Source organism: Filicampus tigris, chromosome 22, assembly GCF_054856515.1.
Source record: "Filicampus tigris isolate MCC_2025a chromosome 22, RoL_Ftig_1.0, whole genome shotgun sequence".
In the NCBI taxonomy this organism is placed as follows: Eukaryota; Metazoa; Chordata; class Actinopteri; order Syngnathiformes; family Syngnathidae; genus Filicampus; species Filicampus tigris.
The window spans coordinates 7675835-7702846 of NC_141238.1; the positions used below are offsets into that span (position 1 = coordinate 7675835).

At 41.1% G+C, this 27012-nt stretch overlaps 1 protein-coding gene across 1 annotated transcript in view; it reads right to left on the reverse strand.

Moving 5' to 3' along the window:
- slc37a3 (solute carrier family 37 member 3) overlaps positions 1–27012 on the reverse strand; it is a 47925-nt gene that overhangs the window by 20671 nt on the left and 242 nt on the right. The window contains exons 2-3 of the mRNA XM_086021839.1: positions 23616–23672; positions 13437–13521 (exon numbers count right to left, since the gene is read on the reverse strand). The gene's annotated coding sequence lies outside the window, so the exon portion shown is untranslated. The remainder of the gene's footprint in view (positions 1–13436; positions 13522–23615; positions 23673–27012) is intronic.

Consider the following 27012-nt stretch of genomic DNA (forward strand, 5'->3'; position numbering starts at 1 on the left):
CTAGGACTGATAACCAGGAACCACTTTTGGTCCCATCTCTCCATTTTTGCTGAGTCATCCGCTACATTTACACAACTAAACCAAGCTTTGAAATCGCTGACCGAAAAATGAAACCTCACAATTTCTAACATTCTCCCTGCATCCCACTTTGAGCCGAATGCGTGCGTGTGCACGTGTGTGTAGCCTCTGGAGTGGACACACACTCTTGCACTCCAAGTTGTGGGGATTCTTTGTCAGCGCAGTTCCAGGGTGGTCCTCGCCATTGGTACATAAACTCATCTCTCCCCATCCTGTGCTTTGTGTGTGTTCTCCAAGTTCCTTTTAACCGATTGAAACGCTTTGTATTGCCTGCTTTTAGCTCTTTTCAGCAGGCCCGACAATCCTAATTTGGATCAATTATGCACCTTTATCCGGTCCTGTTTTCAACATATGCCTCAAATATGTCATTTAGTTTCATGCCAACAAGGTTGACAGGGTTTGGGGACCTGAATACCAATTTTCCATATGTTCCTTTTTAAACTTTTCACTTTCGTGACACAATTCAAACCGATGCATGAGGTGGGTATCCGTGACACGATGATTGTTTTCTCTGGGCTAAAAATCCGTGATTGAAATTTATTCCTCCCCACAAGTTAAACAAAAAGGCCGTGAATCACCTTCCCATGTGAACTATTAATGTCTTCACAAAAGCGAGCCTGCAGTAGTTAAATTACGAGCCGGGTTACATTTCATTCCGCGCGAGCGCGGGTTTATTAAATTCAATGCTTGAGTGCGGGCACGTTTACAAGGCCCGGCCTGAAGTTTTCCTCCTTCTTCCTCTTTCTTTGCCGGGCCGCTCGCCCGCCAACGTCAACACGGCGACTGCCAGTCAGTCGACAACAATTTGCTTTTTTTTTTTTTCTCCCCGCCATCTGCAAAAATTACATTCTGGCTGGAAATGTGTTCTAGTCATACCTCCAGTGAACAGTCCAAATAGACTGAAAAGTGGCGATGATTAAAAACTCGTTGGGACTCTTGAACAGCAGCAAGAGGGGTGTTTTTAGGTAGGCAGCGAGCCACTCGCAATTAGTCTTGAAGTTGCCACGTCAGTCATTCATCATGGTGCGTAATGGTCGCCTTATCTGCTGGTGACTGTTTGTTTTACTGCAGAGCTGTCAAAAAGGCACTTTTAGCGCCTTTCACTTTGTGCGTCCTCAATGATTTACATTTCAGAAAGGTATGTGAATGTGTGTGTGAGACCTGGTAGAGTATTTGCACAGGTCGCATATGCGTTCTTGCGATTAAGCCGCAGTCAAACCGTAAGCACGTCGATTTGTTCAAATGTTCAGTTATGGCCTAAATGCTACATAATAATACAGAATGTTAGCATGTTGTGTTAGCAGGAGAATGACATAAAATTTGTTTTGGTGATGATCCAGATTGTTATGACGATTGAATTTCCGCCATTGTTGTCAATTTTGTCGTTAATGCTACCTAAGAATACAGAATATTAAAATGTGCTATCAGGAGAATGACAGAAAATTTGTTTTGGTGATGATCCAGATTGTTATGATGATTGAATTGTTGCCATTGTTGTCAATTTTGTGGTTAATGGTACATAAGAATACAGAATGTTAACATGTTGTGTTAGCAGGAGAATAACATAAAATTTGTTTTGGTGATGATCCAGATTGTTATGACGATTGAATTTTCACCATTGTTGTCAATTTTGTGGTTAATGCTACGTAAGGATACAGAATGTTAAAATGTTGTGTTAGCAGGAGAATGACAGAAAATTTGTTTTGGTGATGATCCAGATTGTTATGACGATTGAATTGTCACTATTGTTGTCAATTTTGTGGTTGTTGAAGGCAAAACTAGCAAGTTGGGTGCAAAGTTGTAGTAAACAAAAACTAATGAAAATGACTAAAACTAGAATTACAAAATATGTCGAACACACAAAAAAAAGTCCATTGTTTTCATCTTTATAAATGACTTTCATGCATGAGCTTTTGGGGTTAATTTTAAATCATGTATTTATTTTTTATTCCATATTAGCGGACGGCTGTACTGAAGAAAGGTCAAGCACAATAAAAAATACTTGGTGACATTTTTTATGTTGCCCTGGTCAAATACTCCATATACTTCAATAAAACGTAACCAAGACAAAGCATTTTCGAAAAAATAAAAACGAATAAAAAAACTACTGAACCAAAATGACTTTTTAAAAGATGTTAGCTGTTTTATTGCCAGTTATCTATGCGGTCCACTTGCATCAGGGTTGAGTGGGGCTTTAGGATTTAGCTGCCCCCTTTCAACTCCAACCTAAGATTGTTATGCCCTGGTGGAGATGTTTGCTCTTCGTATCAATGCTCATGGAAAAACGACTCGATCCAAAACTGCAAATGTTTACGAAGGGGTGAGACCCTTTGGTCCACAGCTGGATCCCAATTTTCAATGTTTCTCGAGTCACTCGTCATTTTCCATTTGAGCCATGTCACTCTGATTTGTGCTCCATGTTAGAACCGCCATCTGGAAAGTTCAACTTTTTCCGACGGAGCCCACTGCAGATGGCACCGAGTCCGTTTTTAGTGCCACCTCGCTGTCACGTAACCGTGATCGATGCCGAAACTCCCCCTGGTGATTTGCACAAAGCCGCGGGTTTGGGGAGGGAAGCACATGGCAGATCCATCGGAAAAAATGTGCTGCGGTAAGGACATTTCCAGATCTCAGCGTGGTCGAGAAAAACGGTCAGCTGCATCGACTATAAATAGACATCATCTGACAACGCTTTTTGGGTTTTAACGCGGATGCGAGATGTTTGCCCCGTTTGGACTGTTTAACATAGTCCTGCTAGTTACACGAGGACGCGACATCCTGTGCGTCGTCGATGACTCACATATGATGATAAATGTGGGAAAGGAGGAAGTGGCCGGCCTGGTGTTATCTGCGTGCCGCCCTGTTGTCCGAAAAGTGACAAGCACAAGTACGTGCGTGTCTGTCGCTGGCAAGCGGTCGCAGTGCATCTCTCCATGGCGTTAGGATACTAAACTGAGAGTAGTGACAAGGAACAGCACTCAGTATGTATGTAACTGTTAATACGGAGCGTTAATGACATCTAGATGTGCAAAAACCATCTGACTGCAAAACCCACAATGTTAACCCTTTTTGCGGCAAAAACAGAAACTACTGAATACATTTTTAATCATAAAGAACGCGAGTGAACAATAGTAATGCTGAAAGGGTTAAATAAGTGAAGTCAGAGTTTGTCGCAATCGGGTTTTGGTATGAGAAAACCAGAAACCATTTGGGTCCCAACTCTTAGGTTTTGGTGACAATAACCACAATATTGAGATTTTTGGTGTGCTCGAAAGACAATATGTGTCAAGAAAATATGGGAACTATTGTCTTGCCAAACTTCAATAATAAAACCCTCAAAATGTGAAAAACTTCTTTTCTCTCTTTTTCTGAGTCTGTTTTTTTCACAACAATACAACACCGGCACTTTTGTTGTTGTTGCTCAAAACAATACGCACATAGAAGACGGGTGAACAATTGCTATGTCAAACTTCAATGAGTGAAAAAACCCTCAAAATGTGAATTTTACTTTTTTTTCTGGAAAGTACTCTATTTGTTTAAGTCAGTTTTTGTCACAACAGTACAAAATCAACACTTTGTTTTTGTTGTTGGTCAAAACATTTATAGTATATAGTGTTGTGCTGTCAGATCAGTCTAATAAAAAACGTTGGGTCTGATCTTTTCCATCTATGGTTAATCAATTCAAGGACCAGGTCGTCTGGCCCGGAGACATCCTTGGTCACAAGGACTTCTAGCTCTGTCAGATATCCCTCAAAGCCACGTTCCATTACATTAGACAAAGCCGTACGCGTGCAGTTATGCGAAGGCCTGTTGGTGTGTGTGTTACGCAAGACTAAAATAGTTTGATTTCTTCCCTTTCTATTGATTGTTATATGGCCGCTTATGTGTAAGGACATTTAGCGGTTTGTGCGTAGTGACCAAAAATGTGTAATGCGATTACCGTCTGATCAACATATGGCTAATATATTGGCTAATATTCAGCCATCCATTTAGAGTCAGTAATTACCAAGCTAATATTGGACAAATCCTTCAATACGTAAACAAAACACTCCAATGTGGGGAAAAAAATGTATTTTCTTAAGAATAACTACTCTATTACCTTGAGTGAAGGTTTCCTCACACTAAGAATTTGCTTCTAGAACTGAAAACCAGGGTTTGTTTTTGGTCCTGTCCCTAAGTTTTGGCTGCAAAAAACACAATATCTATAAAGAAAATGGGTGAACATTGGTCATCATTAAATAAGATGACACTCAAAATTTTTTGGGAAAAAAAAAAGGACGATTATTTGAATTCAGGGTTTTTCTTGGTTCTAGCACTGAAAACCGTGAACCGTTTTTGGTCGCAACTCTAAGTATATGTATTTAATGGCCATTCCGGGTAGTTATAAAGTCAATGTACCTTAAAGCCATCCTGTTCTGCAGCTGCAAAATTCAACAGGCCCGTTTGTGGACTCTTGCCACCGTGGCCTCATTTGAACCGTCACCATCCAAAAGGCCTGCTTGGTGGCGCAGGATCCACTATGCGCTCTCGCAAAACCGCAGCAGGTGGCCTGTGTTTGGGTTGTCGGCTAGCTCAGTGTCGCATTACCCTCCCGTACACATGTTGTCAATTTTCGTGGATCCTGGCTTGGATTGCTCATCCCACTCTTGTCGCATTTGAAGAGAAAGTCGGTGTCAATTCACGCACCGAAAAAAAAAAGCGCTTATAATCATTACGGCCGTTCAAGGAAACTTAAATGTGACTGCGGCGTGCCTTTGTTCAAAAACAAACAAAAATGTCAAAGCAAATCAAAGACTGATGGAGCATAGCAGCCATACACAAGAATTCCTGGGAAGTGAGGCAGGCGACTGTGGAATCCGACTGGGGTGTGTGTGTGTGTGTGTGTGGGGGGGGGGGGAAGTTGCGATTCCGAAAATCATCCATCACTCGGGCTCATTGAGAAACGCAACCCAGGGCCGGTCCTGTACGAGACGCTTGAACAAGCACAGACTTTGTCCTCGGCTCCCGTTCGCTCGGTGAGGCTACCTCCAAGTAAACGTCTGGCCTTCCCGTCAAAGGGATTACAACCCAGTACATCCAGACCTGGACGAGCACAACAGTTTGGACTTGAGCGCGGGTACATTTCAGCACGGCGTTGAATGAATAAAGGCAACTTTACAGAGTATGATTTGAAAAGAAGGTTGGCAGGGTTTTCAAAACGTTGAGAAAAGCATGAGTACAGTTCAATAAATTTGGGAGACGTTACCGTAAACCGATTCCAGAACAAAAACAACCACAGTCCACAAAGATATACCAAGGACGACAAATTACAGCCTTGAGTTTTTTGTTGTTGTTTTTTTCCAAATCCAGCAACCTTTTTGGTTCCAAACCTACCTTAACATTTGGCTGCAACAACTAAAATGCTAGGTGAACGGGTGAACAATTGTTATCCCAATGTGTTCAATATAGTCATGGTTTTTGGAATTTGCTTCAAGGACCGAACCCCAGCAACTGTTTTTGGTCTTATACCTTAATTTTGAACGCAATTCAAACGCAATACGAATATGTGTAAAGAAAACCGGGTGTACGATTGTCTTGCCAAACTGTAAAGAGGTACAAAGCAAAATGTTGAGTGTCATATTGGTTTCTCCCAGGAGAATATAGGTTGAAAAGTGGAACCACAGATCTGGAGCACATGTTACGGAGGCAATCTGGACAAATTAAGTCACCCCATCAAGAGCAAATTGTTGAAGCAGGTGTTGGGAGAGGAAATGCTTGAGGCCTCACATTTCCTGTAGGCTGTAAAAATCAAGCCGGGTAATTTCACAACAAGGTGATCAAGATCATTTCAGGCGCAATAAACTCAAATGTTGTGCATTGAGCACATTTTAAAATGGAAACGGACCAGCTTTATTCGACTGCATGTTTTGGACTCTTGTCGTTTATGTTGGGTACGCCGGTAAGTATTTTTCAATGAGACGAAGGAAGCGAGGGTGGATTGTGTAGCCGCATACCATGCATGCCAGGCTTTTTTTTTTGGGGGGGGGGGGGGGGGGAGCAATCAGCACCTTGGCCTTAAAACCGAGACATTCCTGCAAGAAGACGGGGGTGAAATATGAAGGATGCCGCCGACGGCTGACATTCTGGACTCCAGCCTGGAGCAGCAACTCCCCCTCATGTGTCATGTTCCTGTCCAGCTTTGGACTCCATTTTAATCACTCTCTCCCTGCCATTTAAATCGCCCAAATGAATTGTTTTTTTAAAAAATGTTTTTTTAAATTTTTTGTCACGCAGTTGAATGACATTCGCCAGCACTCTGAGTCAGCGAGTTCAAACGTGATAAGGAGCGTTCTATATTATCCGTCGTTTGACAAGCGGATTGAACGCAAACTTCCAGTCGGCCCCTTCCAGACGGTTGTTTTCCACACAAGTGTGCACTATAACTCTCAAAGTCACATTTTTTTTTTTTTTAGAAGCTGTTCAGGTCAGAGGATCCGAAAAGAAAACAATTAGAAGCATATGAATGAAAGATTCATACACTGATTTATTTTTTTTGCTGCCGTGGCGCCTGATTAAAAACATTTAAAGGAGAGATTAAAAACACGAGAGCAAAGGGGGGGGGGGGGGGTCCTTCTTCAGACTCCAGGTTGAAACCCTAAACCGTTTTGTTCCCAGGCTGCAGAATGTAATAAACAGAAAAAGGGCTGGAACAGGGCTACTCTGACAAATATTGTCTTTGGACTGCGGCCAGATTATTGTGCTGGTGACTGCGCCAGAGGCAAAAGCTCATCCAAGTGCTCTGGAGTGGGCCCGAGTGTTGTTTTGGACGTGGAGGCACGAGAGGATTGGCCAATGGTTCTCCTTAGAGACACGGTGTGAGAAGCCACTCGAGCCGCGCAAGTTACCAATTCAAGACTCGGATTCTTCCGAGCGGGTCTGGGTTCCAGTACGATATTGGTGACTTAATAGGAACGCAGTCTACGTACTGTTGATGGACAGAGACAAGAATGTAGATGAGGATTAATAACAATGGTTTAAAAGTCATTTTAAAAAAAATGGGTGAGCAATTGTTATGCCCAAATTGTTCAAACAGTTGTGCAATTAATCAAAATTCAATTACAATTACGATTATGACACTCTACAATTAAAATTTGGGATAATCATGAAAAACGATTATTAATATCCATTTATATCCAACACACTGTTTGTTTACACAAGGAAATCATTTTAGATTTCATAACTAGGAATTTTGTTTGGTCCAAAAGGAACTTACCTAAATTATTTGTCTTTATATTGTTTACATTTAAACATTTTCTTGTTTTGTACCAAATAAATAAATAATCGTTTGAATAATCGTGATTTCAATTATAACCCAAAACAATCATGATTACTATTTTTTTTTTTTTTTTCAAAATCACGCAGGCCTTAAAAACAGTGAAAAAAAGTGTCAGATTTCTAGAAAATACTTTATTATTTTAAGTCAGGGTTTCTCACACGGAATTTGGTTCTTAATCAGCAATTTTTTTTTGGCAACAACCACATTTTGGAAACACGAAGAAACAGGTGAACAATTGTTATGCCGGCTGTTAAATAAGTGAACAAAACAGGACCGAAAACCAAACATTGAATTTTAACCTAAATTCCACAATGAAACTTTAAACCTGGCGTTAAAACATTTTAGATTAAAGGCCAGGATTCATCTTGAAATTCTAAGTTGGGTTGGGATGTTAGCATGTGCATATACAAGTAGCCCCGTCAAAATGTATGGAATAAGGCCGGAAGCGTTGCTGATTAGCAAGCTGCGCTGCATATTGAAAAAATTATACATTTTGATTGCAAATGTGCTCCCTGTAGGCTTTTGCTGAGTGCATAAGTAAGTCAATCAGCGCCGCAAACATCTGGACTATTGTTTCTCTCCGGGCTTTTGGAGCAATAACCAGTCGCGCTTTGGCACAGCGAGGGCCTCGTGCCAACTGACTCATCCCGGGGCTTCCATCTGGACTGAAATGAAACGAGCATGTAGGCCTTAAAGACGCGGAATTAGGGTTGGGAAGCTCGGGTCTTGACTGCGATGCAAGCAGAAAGAGGCGATATGAAAGCAAAACGGGAAATCCAGGTAAGAGGGGCTTTATCGAGGGTAAAGGGGGTCCGGCGTAAGACAAAATGGAGACGCATGGTATCGGAATAGCATCCTGTATTTCCAAACGCTGTCTGCGGTTCATAGCCTCAGGTCTGGCCCCTCCCCTTTTGTCTGGATTGGGCTGAAATGCAATTTACAGCTTGTTTTCGATATAATGTAATAATAATGTGCAATCACAGTATCCCAGTTATTGATTTATACTTCGCCTCGATTAAAGTTTAAAAAAAAAATTTTTTTTTTTAGATTTTAGGTCATTGATAGCGTAAAAAATGTACGTTAGCTCATTTTTTTAGACCAGAAAACTCATTTCAACAAGGGTGTGTAAACTTTTTCTAAGAGAGCAGTCCTCTAATCGTTCAAGAACTTCTTTGAAAGTGAGATGCTCGGGTTGTTGACGGTGGGCGACGTTCCGACCAGACAAGGGTGCGGTTTATTCGAGGAGAGAATGACATATTTCATGGACGTTTATTCTGGAGGAACTTCCTCATCGCCGTTTTTTCACGGGCCAAAACTTTTACGACTCAAACAAGAAAGGACAGCCTGCAGTGTTGAGAGCTTCCTTCATCGATATGAATGGCTCGTTAATGGTGGGTTCACCATTTTCCACAAGGCGGCTTGTGAATCAAAAGCTTCTGTGTTTTTACGTCATGCAGAAAATAATAATAAAAAACATTCAGAAACTTGCGTTGCGAAGTGCTGTGTTTTAAGAGCTTCCAACATGGAGCAGCGTGTTCCAGTCCGTCGGTCAACGGCAACCCAAACGTTTTGGACGTGCCCACCGGGCATCATTTTGATCGCGGCCCTTCGTTTCGTCCGCTCGCATTTGTTTGTTTTCTTTGCTAATGGCGCGCAATTAGAATGGTCTATTTATCTGACAGGAGTCAGATTGTCAAAACAACGGAATATTTACAGTCTAATTGTTTTTGCACACAGGGTCAGAGCCTCTGGCAACAGAGATAGAAAAATGGGGACAACATTCAGATAGTAGATTAATTCATGTGTTTTATAAGATTCATTAAATAAGTGACATTTCTTCATTTTTATGATTACTATTTTTTTTTTTTTTTTTTTTGCACGCACAGTTTTTTTGTTTTTGTAATTCGAATGACCTGGCATATCTGACCGAACTGCCATATGACGTGACCCCCGACAAGTGTTTTCGCCTCTTTCGCCTTATATGAAGTGTAAATAATGTGGCTGCTTATCAGAGATTTCACCTGGTAAACCAGACATAATCACCCCTCGGGTCAAATCGTTTCCTCCAATCTGATCAAATCCCCTACAAGGAAATGAGGCTGGCAGTGTGGGGGGGGGGGGGGGGGGGGAATCCTCCTTTCCTTGTAGTGCGGAAAAGTGAAGTTCGAGGAGTGACTAACAGCAGTAGTTGGTTCCTGTATCATTGGTTCCCCTGACAGTTTTATTTTTATTTATTTTTTTCAAAACAGTACACATATATATTATAGGGCTGCAAGATACTGGAAAAACATGCGATATGGTTGTTGCATATAGCAATATCGATATTGCACTATTTAACATTATCATTTCATGAAAGAAGAATGCAGCAAAATAAGCACGCTCAATGTATTCGAAGCGAATTGTGACATCACTAACTTATCTCCGAGTCATCTTAATCGGGAGGGAACACCGCGTCTCTTCTGACAAGGTCATAAAGTTTTGTAATAACAGTAATAATATTGATTGATCCGGCAGACAATCACACAATTATAGGCTGTCAATTTTGGTTTGAGCGATTATATTTGCTCAAATATACAGCTGACGCTTTTTTTTTTTTTGCGCTTTCTTGCATGCATATCAGTATGAATTTTGCACAAGCAAAATTTGCAAACCGGATGCACAGTGCAAACACACAAAAAGATCAGCGTGGGTGTCGAAAGTATCTCGTTTGAGCTGGGGGGGGGGAAAAAAAAACAACAAGCTTGACTTAGTTATAATTTGCATAAATTTGACTTGCTGGATCCTAATTAAAATGACTGTGCACATAATATCTAATGACTGTATGAATTAAGATGCTTTATGCGGTACAACTTCGGTCACTGAATGAAAACCAAGGGTGTTTTTAATTTTATTTGATCTCAAGTTTCGAAAACCGTGCCCAGTATCGCGGCGAACAAGAATGTGTCCTGACTTATTAGCTCGGCACGCTAACACCCGCAACTCCGTATTTTTTTTTTTCTCCTTTTTTTTTTTTTTTTGGGTATTTTCATTCTTGCCATCCAGGTTTCCTCTCCACCAGCGTGTGGTGACCCGTGTGAGGCCTCGAAAAGTGAGACGGCGTGTCAGCGAGTCCCGCTCGCGGCGGCGCACGTGCGGCCATCGGCGAACGGCGCGGCGCAAGTTTGGCTCGCATCTCGCCCGCCTTGGCCGCGGGGGGCCGATGTGGCAAATTTCAGAAGCGGCACGCTTTGGGAGCCGGGCCGTTGGTGTGTGGCGAGGCAAAAAAAGGAGGCGGAGGAGTGGAGGAAGAGGAGGAGGGATTCTGTGGTAAAGTAGAGCCTGGAGGAACCCACTGACCTTGACATCCTTCTTCTTCTTCTTCTTCTTTCCCTCCATCGACACTGCATGACTTTCACCACATGTCTATCATATAGCCACTTTTAATAATAATAAGCTTGAGCATGTGAAAGAGCGCACGGTCGGAAAGGGATGCGATCCTCCACACACCCCAGGCCCACTAACCCAACTATTCAACCCCCACAGGTCAGACCTATCTAGTCACCCGCATGGTGCAGTGATTGGCCTCACTCGCAGTGTCCCTGGATTCATTTCTCAAAACAAAAACGTTTACCGTAGCGGAGCAGTTATAAATTGCAATTATAGTGTCCACCACTGGATGGCTGATATCACGAACTCATTCACTGCCATTGACGTATGTATTCGTCTTTTCACAGTCCAGGCATTCAGTACCAGGAGTTTATTGATATTTTTTTTAATTTTTGCAAACATTAGGGTAAAAGGTGGCCTGAAAATCTCTGGCAGTGAAAAAGTAAAAAAAAAAAAAAAAAATAGTGAGTCTTTCAGGTAAAATAGGAAGCGTATATGTTCGCCAAATTTAAACACAAACCCATCAAGTCATTATTTTCAGAAAACAGGAAAAACTGAACCAAATACTTTATAAAAAATGTATTATTATTTTTGTTGTTGTTTTTTTGGGAGGCTGGGGGGGGCAGGCTGCAACAGATTAATGCCAAGACTTTTGTTTGCAGATATTTCTAATTTAAAATATGTGCTCTGGCCTGGCTGGATTGTTCTTTACGTGCGTGTGTATGTGCTCTGTCCGTCACCGTTATAGTTCCTCATTATTCAAACTTCAACAGCGGTCTCACAGCCCCCTGTGCAGTTTGCCGCGCCAGACAGCGGTTATCGAGCGCCTATCCCCGCCCGCCATGCAAAACTGCTCGCATGGCGGACGGGCGAAGGAGTAAACTCTCACATGCGGCGCATGTGTCCACATGGCTCATTCATTTGTTTATGGAAATGACGTGCCAGTTTTTCCACACGGATGCTTTGCCAGGGAAATTAACGGCGGGGAACTAAAACAACATGAATGTATGTCACGGCAAAGATGGAGTGACTGTGTATACAGCGATACATCCTGTCAGATGTGAGATGCATTATGTCATATTACATTCAGAGCCACTGTCCCGTAACTCATGAAATCAAACGTTGATTAAAATTGTAGCAAAACAGTTCAGCAATATAGCTTGATTGCAAGATTGTCACAGCCTTTTAGCCTTGCTATTATTACTGGTATGCGTTGTTTTATTATTATTTTTAATAACTGGCTGACTGTGAGGCAGCTATCCATTGAAATCAATACTTTTTGCCTTGATGATTTCATTATATTGAATGCTAATTATATCAGTGAATCATTTTTAGCCCTTTAATTGTCAGGTTTTCAATTATTTAAAATATTACGGGAAAAAAAGCATTTAATTCAAATCATAAACTTGCATTTAAATAGGTATGGGCACCTTTTACATTTGAACCGATTCGGTTCCCATGTTCTGTACTTTTTAAAAAAAATTTTTTTATGTGTGTTCGTGGTAACAAATGTGCATTTATTTCATAAATTCTCCAAAATGTATTTTTCAAAATATCAACAAATAAACACCAACATAAGTTTAAAACAGATGAGCCAAATAGGCTGCAGTAAATATAAATAAAGAAAAAGGAGGAAAGTATACGTCATACAAACAACAAATTGAGAATTACAAAATGCAAAGTGTGAGGCAAAGTTCTTTGCAACGAATGAACGAGAATAAAGAGAATAACTGTGATCGAATGAATTATTTGATTATATTCGACACGGTACGTAATTCTAGCCACATTTTGGCTACAACTTTCTCTTTTTCACCCATACGAAACTATAATATGGTTAAGTACTGTTCTACTGCGCATACGTATTCGAATGATAAAAGATTAAATATTCCAGAAAATATTTGCATATTTGGTAGTTTGGAGCAAATTGTGAGAAAAAAAAAAAAAAAAAAACGTATGTCCCGCAGGCCTGGCAGTATTTAAACGTCGCACCGCTCCTCACGAGAGATGAGAGGTTGCCGGGTCCGGACGGCGGGGTCAGAGGTCAAACTTGATCACGTTACAGACGTCTGAACCCGCTGACACGTCGGCGGGTGATGAAAGGCCCCGTCGCTGACTCAATTGAAAGAGCCCAAGGAGAGCGTATTTATTTGTCAGTGTCTGGCGGTTTAAAATGAGAACAAAGGGCGACGAAGACATCAGAGGGGCTTGGCCTGTGCTCGTGACTCATTGGAGGAATTGTGGAAAGAGCCTCGTCGACTTCTCGATGCATTTTATGACACATTATTTCCATTAGGGAAGTACAAATGCACGGCGCTAGACAACCACAACCTATGCTCGCGGGACATCTGGATTTTTCATTTTGCATTCAGAGGGCAAAGAAACGACATTTTGTGGCCCTCCATTCGTCTCCTTTTCACTTTCATCTGGACTATTGAGACGGACCTCTCATTCCAACAGATCCTGCCATTGTGTCCTCACACTGATTGTCATGTACACACCGCCGGAGCCCCCTGAACTTTGCCCCCTAGCACTCTTTCCCCTTAATCTTTTTAAAAAGAGGCACACTGCCGACACATTAATGGGTGCTCTTGTGTTGTATCGTTAAGATCATTCTTAAGTGGACAAGAGTTTTTTTTTTTTTTTTAGGGGTTGCAGACAGCAAGTAATGTTCACATACCCATTCAAGGAATGTTGAAGAATTCCTCCACTTGCTATCTGGTGACATCATGTCCTCAGGCCAGACCAAAAGACCTTCAGAATTCCTAAAATAGAGAGCACATTTCTTAGCAGTGATCAATATGAAGACACAGAAACACTTGGCTGAACTTGTCTGTGCTGGTTTTGGAATAAATAAATAAATAAATAAATATTCTTTCACGAAACATGTTTGTACAACTACAAGAGCAAATTTCAGACTTTGGCTAATACTTATACTTGAGTAAAAATGACATCTATGGACAACTTTGAGCAGGGATGGGCAACTTAAATGATGGAGGGTATTGGAATAGTTTTAAATTGTAAAAAAAAAAAAAAAAAAAGCATATTATGTCTGCTTTAAGCCAATCAGTGCTCAGCCCTCGGGACAGCATCTGGCTGGTTGCCCTGTGTTTTTGTCCCAGACACGCTAGGCCTGGTCGGCCCCTCGCGGCTCCCCTCGTCCCGGCCCCCAAGGCGGGAGTCCCGGGCCAATCACGGCCCAGACAGGGCGGTGTCGTCGGCGAGCCCACGCAGACTGAGCAGGGGATGGGGAGCTCACGTGAGGCCTGTTAAATCACCGCCAGTGAGCAGGAAAAGGAGGGCAGTAGTGAGGAGGAAAAGGGAGCAGCAAGGCAGGAAACAAAACCAGCACACATTATGCTCTTGACATTTCCACTCATCAGCTGCTCGGCACGCTTTGAAACCTGTGACCAATTACGGACTTTTTCACTTTATCGTGAGGGTTTGTCCTGCGATCACATAATCCAAGATAAAACACCTTTCTCGACGGAACAGAAAATTGGCATTGGCATAAGATATTTTATGAGGGTGTTATGAGAGCCATCCACAGGAAATGTTCAGCCTTGCACTCAAATCGGTTCGGACTCATTTAAAGTGCCCCGGCGTTTGTCAAAGTTCAATTCGGATTGAAACGGGTTTTAAAACAATATTTAAAACACTCTATAAACGTAAACAGAAAAGCTCTTTGCTGAAGTTTTTTCTTTAAGGACGCCTGGCCAAAATGACACCAAAATATATACTTCAAACCAAAATGGCAGAGTTTCTGTGTATTTATAATCAGGGGTTATTGAGACTTTTTTGTGGGTCTACTGATAATAGACGCGGCTATTACATTTCATGCTGATAAATGAAACTGGCTTTGGGGGGTGAGTTTTCTTTGAAGGACCCCTGGAAATGTCCAAAATGACACCAAAATGACCACTTCAATCCAAAATGGCTGAGTCCCTGAGTATTTTTAATCAGGGGTTCTCGAGACTTTTTTGTGGGTTTGCTCATAATAGATGTGGCTATTACATTTCGTGTTGATAAATGAAACTGGCTTTGGGGGCTGATTTTCCTTTGAAGGATCCCTGGAAATGTCCAAAATGACACCAAAATGACCGCTTCAAACCAAAATAGCTGACTTCTTATTTTGTGTATTAATACTGTCACAGAGAATTCGGGAAGTAGCTTCAAGATGTTTTTTTTTGTTTTCTCAAAGGCTATGACAAAAGCTACAGTTTGGCTACAATCAGCACAAATCTTTCAGTTTCATTTTTTTTGTTAATTTTTTCGGCCCAGATTGTCCCCAAGTGAATTTATTCAATCTAGAGGTGGTAAATTGTGGCCAATAAAAGGAGGGAACGCCCAAAACAAAACATGGCGGCACAAAAATGTTCATTTTCCTCGCAAAGCGGCATTTGCCAAGTTCCACATGGCTGTTCTGTGTCAGGATCCGCGTCGCGTGTGCGCGTCCTGGGTGGATCAAATGTGAAGTATCTGCACAGCAGCTTGCCCCTGTTTTCTCTACTCGGCGTTTTTTTGGTGGGGCTCCAACTAAAGCACAGGCCCGTTCGCACCCGTTGCCTCCACAATCGCTTGGCTGTTTGATTTCACGAGGTCAGAGCGCGGCCACAAAGATGCAAACCAACGAGTTGAAAATCTAAAATGGGAAAACGTGCTCTTCTCTGAACCCGTTCACCTTCGCCTTGGGTATTAATCGACACCCTCGGCTTGACGTATTGGCCTTCCCAATGTTTACCTTTGCAATAAAACTACCGAAATGCATGCGAGCGTTTAATGCGTTTCTTTTAGTGGCAGTGCCAAAACATACCTGGGCGTTATTTTTACAGTGGTTCATTAGCCTTCAGTAACAGTTAATAATTTAAGACGGCATGTTTGGGAAAGATTGGGGGTAACATGGGAACATTCTGCGGCGACAAATATACAGTGACGCTGCCATAAAGGCTCATTTGTTGCGCATCTTAACGCAAACATCCATTTAATGGTGGGAAAGGGAAAGTCATAAAATGATGGCATGAGGGCTGACATTTCTGGAAATGGATGAAATGACCCTGAAATAACTGCTTCAAACCTAAATGTTTGGCTTCCCGTGTTTTTGTGGGCATGACCTCTTGAGACTTTTGATCCACTAACCTACCGAGTTTCAATGTTAAGTGAAACTTTAAAGCTGAATAACAGACTTCCTGAGTCTTTTCGGGCCTGGCTTCCTGAAACTTTTTTCTAGGTCTACTTATGATGTTGCTAACTGCTAACTTTGGAGGCTGAATCGTCAAAGAATAGTTTTTGGTGCACGTCCGCTGTCCAACGAAATTCCCGGGAGGAATTTTGGGCACGCAGCTATGGTGGGGGGAACACATGAACTATTTTCCCGCACAGCGATGTCTCTATTCGAGATGCGAGTGTTCAACATTTAAAGGTCCACACTGATTGCCGGATGGCGTCGGCTATGCGTACGGCCACAACGGCGCAAATGGCCCTTTTTTAAATACGCCATGCTGGATTTGAGCTTTGCTTTGTGAAAGCAGCTTCCAGTGGCTTCCCTGAGTCCATTTTTAGGCCCAACCTTTCCAAAGTGTACATCTTCACCAAGATGAACTTTGCCTGGAGCCTTTGGTACGTTTTTGAGCATGGGAAGGCCGCTTAAAAAAAACGGAGTGACTTCACACCACATGCTCATCCTGGAATGAGTACATTATGTGTTCTTCTGCCTGGAAGCTCCATAGTCTAAAATCTATTTTTTTTTTCTTTTTTTTTTTTTTTTTCCGAACTCGTGATCTGGTAGTAACAAACAAACTCCTCATCTGTACGCCCGTTCACATGGATGCCTTGTGCCGTTGGACCTTCACCTGTTGCTCATTTCCAGACACATGACGCATCTTCGCCACATTCAACAAGGTTGACGCTTGGCGGACCGCAGACATAACACACGCTTTTTAATATCTCACATTCAGAGATGAAATCAATTCCACAGATTGCGAGCGTGTCAAACGCTCCAGATTGTCATGCTTCAAATAGAGACAACCAGTGGAAGGTCAAGGCATCGCATATAATCCCGGGGATTTTATAGAATATTATCCCAAATCAGCCGAAGCATATATTTTTTCAGGGCCCCCTTTTTTTTCCAGCGTCGGAAAAAAGCCTCGGCGGAATTATGTGAACCACCTGTTGCTGATCCGGAGGCATTAATGGACGAGTGGAAGTCGCGTGCGCTGCCTGCTGCTCGGTAAAGAAACATGGCCTCCCCCATTGCCCCGGGCACTCAAATACAGACACGTCTCAGCACAACAGATGGAAGGGAGGGAGTGTAGTCAGCTGGAAAATAGTTTTCAAAATCATTTTTATTAATCATTAGTAAGTAGGAATTCAGCATTGGAATAGCTGCACTAGTTGGATTTTTTACAGGATGTTGCGCGAGCCTAAAGTTGTTCTGAGTAGGTCCAACTTGATGATTGAAAAATAAAAATACGGATTTACGACGGAATAAATACCATCATTGTGGCACAATGTGAATGTGTGTTTGGTTTTTTTTGCTTTTCTCAAACAGTAGTCCAAGTGCTCAGCTGAGCAGCGCTGCAGGCTACACATTTGTGACTTGATACATTGTGTACAAGTGTGCACTAGGGTACCTTGAGCTTGAGGTACGTTTACTTACCGGTAATTATTATTATTATTATTATTCATATATATTCTTTTTTTTTCTCCATCTATCTCTAGTGACATATTGTTGTGTTTTGGACAGTATATGTGTCCTGAATGCGTCTTGATTAGTGATGTCAAATGATTTTTTTTTAAAAAACGAATTAATCGCAAAATTCCCCATAATTGATCGCGATTAATCGTATTTTTCAACTCAATTTTTTGACGAATTTTCTGTTCTGGTAGCTTTCTTTGTTCCTTGAATATCGTTCTTTTCTTGTAAAATGCAACAGTTGAATGATACACCGATGACGTACAACTAATATGGCATTTGAATTTGGCTTTGCAAAGTGTGCAAATTATTTTGGAATACTCCAATGAGCCGTCGAGCAACTTTTTAAAGTAAAATTACGTAAAAGTCCGCCTTTGCGACAGTGACTCTCCCCTAAGTTTGACTGTACAGTGAGCAGAAATCAGCTGCTACCTGAAGTAAATAAAATTGAGTTAACTGAGTTAATCTTTTTTAGTGCGTTATCAAATTCAAATTAATCTTGCATAGTTAATGCTTTAACTTTGACAGCCCTAATCTTGATATAAATAAAGTGCACTTTTGAACATTCAGTAGATGATCCCCCTTGTGTTGTAGTGCCAAATATTATTTCCCCAACTAATAATAGCCCTGAGCACAGTGGCGGAAAACAAACAGAGCACACCGGAAAAATGTGCAGAATTTCCTCTTTTTGTTGACGTTCACTTTGCACAGCAGGTGCCGGGCCACCCTGGCTGCACCATCAAGGCGTCTTAAAGTGTGAATTTGGCCCTCCTGGGAAAAGGTTGCTGCATATTTGTGGAGTATGCGTGACGTCCAAAGTGCGTGTGCGTGCCCGGTCTGTCAGCGGTGTTTTGGCGTGATTGAGTACATAAGCCGGCTCGCACGCCACAGCTCGACAAAAGCCCTCATGCATGCATAAGTGTGTGAGACGCCGTTTATTGTGACTGAGTGAAGTGGTGGCGAGCAAAGAACGTGAAGCACCCCCGCTAACAACATGTCATTGAACTCACCCTCTAATCTTCGCCTTTGACTCGCACCAAAATGACGGCACGTATGTACACAAAACAGCGTGCTTGTTTATTTTTACACATAGCATTAAAAAAAAAAAAAAAAAAAAGTCACCCAGTCTAGAGGTATAAATGAAAACCCCCTTCTCGGTTTATTTCTGTATTATTATTTTTAGCCCAGTGAAAACAAAGTGCAGTTTGTAGTCAAGAGGAGAGCAGGCCTCGGGATGTTCTAGGGATAAAAATAAAAAAAAAGCAGCAAGAACCTGTGATCATCATGTTGATAACCTAAATGAGGCCATTAAAGGCCTCAGGTGCAATGAACTGTACAACCCAAGTAACCCAAGATGATCAAGTGTCTGATCTAGCATTTCATTTAAGGTCAAAATATGACCATTTTGCTTCAACAAAGGCTGAAGCGCGAGAAAAGTGCTAATTTTGACTAGAAATGGCTTTCAAACGCAAACAAAAGGTAATTAACAAGAGGGCATGAGCACCCTGCTTATTTGTGGGCGAGCTAGTTGCACAACAAGGAGGAAGAATTTTGCAAATCAAATGACAGCCAATCTATTATGTTAAATGAAATGTTGATCGTTGGGTTTTCTAATTGCCCGCCACCATGAGCACACCCATATGAACCACACTCTAACTGTTATGGACCGGTAATATTCAAGGAAGAGCACCCAGGGCGAGCACAAAGCAGACAATAACATCATCGGACCAAATGGGAATATTACATTTTAACCTCAAATAGTACATATACGATAAATATAATCTAGAATCTTTGCGCACATCAGATACAGTAGTGGTGGTGTACCACACGGCTTCTTTCTAGGACCATTGTCTTTGTAACAGTAATGCCATATGGTGTCTCTAACCATATATGCTGATAAATATGCTACCTTTTTTTTTTTACACTTTAAAAACAGAAAGTGAAGGTAGAAACTGAAGAAAGAAAGACGACTGAAGTAACTGCCAAGACTGCCAGAGGTGTGTTTTTCCGAGGGTGTGCGCCGCCAGCTGACAAGGACATGGCTAAAAAAAATAGAAATAAATAAATCAGGAAGCCAAAAAAAAATTCACCACACCCTTGCCCACGTAGGAAAATGCTTTTACAGTCACCGTGCAGGAGTTTCATGTCTGTCGCGTTATTCCGGCCATGTAAATGATTCATGCATTTCCTCTCAAAGTCATTTCCATACCCAACTTTCTCTTATTGTTTTCAAGTTGAAATTTCTCTTTAAAAAAAATCTGATCATAATTTAGCATGTTGACTGATGATGATGATGTCATTTTTCAATGTTTTTTTTTCAAGAAGTGTGTGCTGGTCGGCCTACGAGGTGTCACTTCCACCTTGCGACTGTTTGGCGTGTGTCATCGAGGCAAGAATGTGGCAGTTTGTGGCCTGGGTGTTGTTTATGTGTGACAAATGTCACTGTGATCAGATTGCCGGCTTCAAATTGCTGATTCAAGTTCTGTCTTGGTATGAGCTCGTCTCAATCAATCGCCAGATATGGCTAATACAATTACAGATACATTGAAGTTCAATAATTACCCCTATTGGTTACCTTATTATATATTTATATGAGGTATTTTACAGCTAAGGGACTTCTGTGAGACTTTCTTGCCATGAAAAACACACACGTGAAGATTTTATCTTTATTCCTACCGCAGCATGTCACCCACAAAAGGAACTATCGGTAAATAGCTTTTATATAAAAGTTTGAACTCTTCAATGTCCCGACAAGAGGCGCCAGCCACCAGCTAACCCCCGAGCTAACAGGAGTTGACACTACACCTTCTCGCTTGGTGTTGTGTCGGTCTAACAGAGACACTTAAGGGAAAGTTAATGATTATTTTCGGGGTGTAGCTACAGCTTCATACGTATAGCTACAGCATGCAGTTAGCTAGCTATAGCTACACAATCGCTATTGCTAACTATAGCTAGACAATCGTTATAGCTAACTATAGCTACACTATAGCTATAGCTAGCTATGTTAGCTGTGTTTTCACTAGCTATAGCTACACTATAGCTATAGCTACCTAATGGCAGAATTTAGTGGTAGAAATGGGCCAAGTAATTAAAACAAATTGACTTTTACTAGTCAACAGCTATCACAGTAGCTGTGCTTGAATCAATGCTGTGATTAATTAAGGCAGTTTTAAAGTGGATCATAACCAATTGTTTTTTGTTTTTTTTAAAGTCCCAAATTTGTGTTTATTTAATTAAAAGATATCAACGTATCTATTTATCTGACCTATGTACACATGTGATTAAAGCGCCACTTGACATCATCACGCTCCTCTTTACATGTGTTATGCACATATGTGACTGGAAAGGGGAGCGCCCTGTACTTAGTTGATTTCGGCCTTTTTTTTTTTTTTTTCTTTCTCTTCTCTTTACACAGGCCTGACATCGTTCCGTGCTGTGGTCTGAGGTCTCTCGGCTCGCATCTATTTTCCCTCAGAAACTGGAAAGGAAAAAAAATAAATAAAAGAGTACAGAGCGGGCTAAAAATGTCTCTGACTTTAACCGCCGTTGGCCGAAAATAACCTCCAGAAGGGTATTATTATCATTAATGAGTCAGGAGCAGTTAAGATTAGAGCCTTTTTATCTTCTTTTTTTTTTTTTTTGCTCGACTGGATGCTGATTTATACTCATTCGTTGACATTCTGCTGAGTTAGGAACTAGTGTCGACCACATGCTGTTTGCACGCATGCAAGAATATCAACGTCAGACATAATGCAGCACAAAGTGTGCCAGCCACTAGGTGCATTCACTGTAGTGCAGACATGTTAATGCTGTTTCATCTGCGCTTTAAAAAAAAAAAAAAAAAAAAAAAAAAGGCATATCATGTAAGTGAACACACCCATATTGACAAACACACACGCCCACTTCATTACACACGTGCTTTTATTTATTTGCGACATGTGAGCGTATAATGTAAAGGCCCTTCTTGCGGCAGTGTGTTTTCACTACGAATTGGACAAATGGAGAAGAAAAAAAAAGGGAGAATTCCATCTTCCAAGGCTTGGAAAAGTTCCTTTGAGTTTGTTTGGAAATGTACTGAGCTAGTCTCACTGCACCTGTGTCTGCCCATCCACTTTTTTTTTTTTTTGGAGGGGAAACAGTTACACTACTGCTGAATGGCTCGTTGGACCAGTTTGGTTGTTCGTCGCAAAATCAGTTCCTAAGATGTGTTTTGCATATGCACTTGTTGAGCCCCAAACAGGGAACAAAAGTCAATGAGCGTTTGTTTGGCTCCCAAAATAGAGTGAAAGCAGAAAACAGGACACAAGTTTGTATTTGAACCAAACATGATGTAACCTTTGTGAAATCATGACTATAGCCGGTGGGTGTTGTGCAACAAGCGACGAGGTTATTTACTCGCATTATTTACAATAGATTCATTTACGGCAAACTATAAAATAATGTGACGATACAGTCACCATGTATTGATGCAATTATTACACAATTGGCTAGAACGGGCTAACCGTTAGCAACTCGGCTGTTCAGTGTCAGTTGAGGCCATCAGCAAGTCGTTTTTTTTTTTGGTCACGACTGTTCAATAAAGTGATTGAAAAGTTTCGACAGTCCCTGTATCCTAACCACCTGTGAAGCGATAATTTGTTCTAACTAGCGGTGGTAAGCTAACATTAAGTTAGCTAACGATGTTCATTTATTTATGTATGTCCAGTCTGGCCCCTTCTTGGTTCGTGGATGCTAACTTAAAACACAACAAATGGATCATACCATTTTTGGGAGGGAGGGGAAGCAGATCTACAGTCACTCACGTGTAAATAAATCCTACAAATAATACAAAAAAAAAAAAGTCATATTTTTGGTTTGCGTACCTAGTGGCTACAATTAATTACATAAGAGAACGAGACCATACCAATTTCTCTGCTCAATGACTCAAAATCTTACAATACAGCCAAATTTCACAGTGTATGTTTATATGCTCCTTAGTGAGCGAATGTATACCTTCAGTGTTTTTATAGTAACATCACAAAATGCCGCCGCGAGGCCGACTCCAAATACAAACTGTCCGCGAAACTGCCGCTTTTTTTTTTTTTGGTTTGTTTTTTTGCGCACAAGCCTCCAGTAATATTTTGGAATGCGCTGTGGACGGCTCGCACGTATTAGCCACATGTGGCGGCTACGTGTGGAAAACATTCCTTTCTTTATATACATTTGGCAGCAACAAACAAAGAATGTCCTGCTCGATATCAATCAGTTTAGTGTCCTTATTTGCACTCTGTGTTGACCTCATTTAGCTTTATGGAGCTGCAATCTTGTCAGTGTTTCTTATAACAGCTGTCAGATAGCGCGCACGAGGCGACAAAAGAAAGCACGTAAGAACCCGCAGTCGTTCTGGAAACTGGACTCGGGCCAAACTGCAGTGCCCTCATTCCACACGGTCTCTCTTGGGCAAACCGGATGAACTTTTATAATCAATACAGAGCAGTAAGGTATAGAAATGAACTCAAAATCAATTTGTGAGTTCCCTCTGTGACTTTCTGTTTGCTGGTTGAATACTACATTTTTTGGCCTATCGGGCAGGTATGATTGTGCCCTATGAAATCTGCCTAGTAACAAGCGACCAGGTAATATGACATCATTGGAAACAAGAAGGTCAGCAATTAAAAAAAATTCAATTAAAACAAAGTGATTACAGATACAGTATATACGTACATATGTACGTATATACGTACATATATACGTGCATATATACGTACATATATACGTATATAATTTCCACTTTCTCCATAAAATGTGACCATAAAAACACACATTTTAAGGCCAAGTTGACCCAGTTGTATTGAGATCCGCTTCTATCCTCACCAATGGATACTTTATTCATTTTACATGTCGGGGTTTTAACGGTGAAATCTAATCACCAGCTGGTTATTTGTTCTGGAGTGTGTTTTGGTTTGTGGTGGGGACATTAGCATACGCTCTGGCGCGTTGAAGGGCACGACCGCGCTGTGAAATCGGGTCCACCGGGTTAGGATGGCAGTACACGAACGCATACATTCACAGGACGTTAAAGTGCAATTCATGGTTTCGCCGCCGACTTATTTGAGAGCGGTAATAAGGTGAAGAAGCCACAGTGATACATTTTTAAACAGGCAAGTGATGCAAACTGTTTGAAATTACTTTGACACTGACGTGATGAACTTCACTCTTCTGCTCTCCACAGCTCTTCCTCTCCATCTGTCATGTGAATTAAAACAAGGTTAATAATTGACCCGGACATTTTACGACACAATACTGCTTATCACGTTATCATAATGGGCAGCCATCATAAAATGAAGTCATGTTTTTAGACGGATGTGAGGACAATCTTAATTTTTGAATTTTTTTTTTTTTTTTTTTTTAATCTGTCACAACATCGCGTTCACCAAACTGCAAAACAGCATACAGGTGCTTTATCCTTGCGGTACTGGCGAGAAAAAAAAAAAATGTGCTGTAATAAATCACCCCAAACGAAAAAGTGTGTACTGTACTTCTCATGTGAAGCTCTGTGTGTGAGAAGCGGAGTGTGTAGACACCGTGGGCGGTATAGCAAAGCCACGATGGGGGATTTACCAGTTTTCGCAAAAACACTTGTGTGTTTGTATGGAGGATGAGAAAAAAAAAAAAAAAAAATCAAGGCGTGCGTGCCATCATCGAAATCAAACTTTTGGTTGAGCTGCACAGCAACAGCCCTGGTCTCAATTACATGGCTGCTGACGTTTAGCTGACGCCACATTCGTTGCCCTAATTAGCAACAATTAACAGAGCAACAAATAAATACAGTCATGTGGGGAGGGAAAAATGAATCCAAAAAAAAATATATATATATATAAACACTTTGACCTGGGTGCGACCCCACCGCCGACGCTGATACTTCCTGCAGCCGCACGTCTGCCCTCGGGTCAAACATTAGTCATGGGATTTTAAGCCCGCTAACTCGGGGGCGGTTGGGGGGGGTCAACTGTTCAAAGATCAGCCCGTACCAAAAACCTTTTTTTTTTTTTTTTTTTTTTTTTTTCCTTCCCCGAGTTGGTTAATATGTTGTTGAGGTGACACACCGCCGCGAGTATCCAGGCGACGAGTGCAAACACGCATTTGGGGAAAAGTCGTGGCCTGGGGTTATTAGTGTGAGCGGCGCTTGATTGGCGCCGCCTCTCAAATCTTCCGCTCTCGAGGCCTAATGAAAAACATAAACTACAACCGGGAGGGGATGGCTGGTGAAAGGACTCGGAGGTCTCTAAAAGATTATCCTTGTGGTGTGATTTGTATTCATTAGCTCTTTTTTTCAATTAATCGGCTGATGAATCGGTTTTCAGATTTTTTTTTTTTGCTAAATATCGGAACGGGCATCGGCCCCAAAAAGTCCATATCCGTCGGACCCCAGTGTGGGGTGTTAAGAGTGTTTCCTGATCCGCTCATAATCGTAAATGGTAAACCTGTTCAATTATTACGATAGCAAATTCTTATATGCGGGGTGTGATTGTGATATCTGTCACATTTGGAAGTGCACTACGCTGCCTCTCACAGGTCAGTTTCGGTACTACAACAAAGGTTTTGTGTCGTGTTGGTCATCGAGTCGACCACATATTGTAATTAAAGTTTTTAAAAACCAGTTAAGACGTGAAGTATCAGTAAGTTTGTAGACTGCTTTTGTGTTTAGGTTCAGTTTCCATGATGACAAGTATGGAGTAAGATCGCTGTCAAAAAGGCATATGCGTGATTAACGATTCCAATCCGTAATAGTAATAATTTGTGAGTACAAATCAAAATTGTGAGGGTTTGACTTCTTTTCTTGAGAACACGAATCAAAATTGTGCGGGTTTGATTTTTTTTTCTTGTGAGTACGAATCAAAATTCATAGTCAACTAATCGCAACTCACAAAACAATGGCGCTCACAGTTTGTATTCGTACTCACAAGAAAAGAAGTCAAACCCTCACAATTTTGATTCGTACTCACAAGAAAAAAAAAAATCAAACCCTCACAATTTTGATTCGTACTCTCAAGAAAAAAAAAATCAAACCCTCGCAATTTTAATTTGTACTCACAAATTATTACCATTACGGATACGAATCGTTAATCACGCATATGCCTTGTTGACAGCAATCTTATTCCATAGACAAGCTCTTGAAAAATTCCCAATCTCTGTTTTGACCCATCTGTGTACTTTCTATTCTATTTAAAGAGTGTAAAATCCAGTAAGTCGACCCCTAAATAGCACTTTCACATTTAATGTGTCCGTTTCTTTCATTTCTGGAAAGGTTACGTCGGCCAGAGTGCGAGCTTGCCAGAGCCCAAACTGCGCAAGAGGTCACATTGGCAGATTTGTTTGTTTACATCCTGCACCACAAAAAGATCTGGCCAAACGGTGCCTTTTCGCGCCACGCTGACTAAAATTAAATAGACCTCCGCCGTCACGATCGCGTGACCACAAGGCAAAAATGACGCCGAAAAAGGGCTTAATTAATACCATCTTGCTTGGGGAAGTTGTATTTCCACACGAAAATAAAATCTAAAGGACTATCCGCACTCTGCCTTCCTCTTTGGCAAAGGTGGCCAAGAAGTGAGCTCATTCTTTTATAGGCCTTCTGGTGAATATCTATTCATAGCCTTCAGCGTTTATGGCCCTCGTTCGTTATCTGGAGCAACAATTACCGTACATTAACTCGGCTAATGTGAAAGATTTTCCTGACATGGCCGGAAGATAAAAATAATGACTAAAAAAAAAAAATAATAATAATGAAAAAGACGGCGATGTACAAGACATCAATGTGCTGATGTCATAGCCTAAAAGTCACTAGATTAGGTACACGAATGCAACATTGGTACTGCATATTTTACATTAGAAAAAAATCTTATGTAATCTTTGTGGTACACTACAAAATAAAAACACTTCAAAAAGTGGAAACACGGGTTAATTATGCACCGTTTGCCTCTCGAGTGGAAGAATTGTTTTACCGGGGTTAGTCTGTTTTTTCTTTTTAGTTGACTACTTCTACTCTGCTGCTATTTTGGTTCAGTGATGACAACATGTTAAACAGCAACATTAGTGATGTTGAGGTACTTTAAACGAACTCAAACAGCTCCATATTCAACTGTGTCTAAACTTCAGGGACACTCTGTTTTACCACCAAGTAAACACTGTTAAGTTAATATCTTAATGACTCATTTAGATACGACATTGCGGTTGGTGAGAGTACTTAAAACAGAACGTTAGCATGAACCAGTAGCCATTAAATGCAGCATGGCATACCATATTGAGAGAAGCCAGGCTTTTTTCAGTCAGGGCTTGTTACTTCAGCTCCTAACATCATTATGAAAAATGAGTCAAATCAACACACTTATGAAGAATATTACAAAAAAATATATATACATAAATAAATAGACTAAAGACTAAACGGACACATCTGAGTTTTAAATACTTGACGAAGAATAGTTCGTCAAGCTTGTAAGAAGGTGATTACCTACTCCAGGTGAATTTAATTAAAATGGCAGTAGGGGGGACAAAAATGTAAAAAAATAAAATAAAAATAAATAAC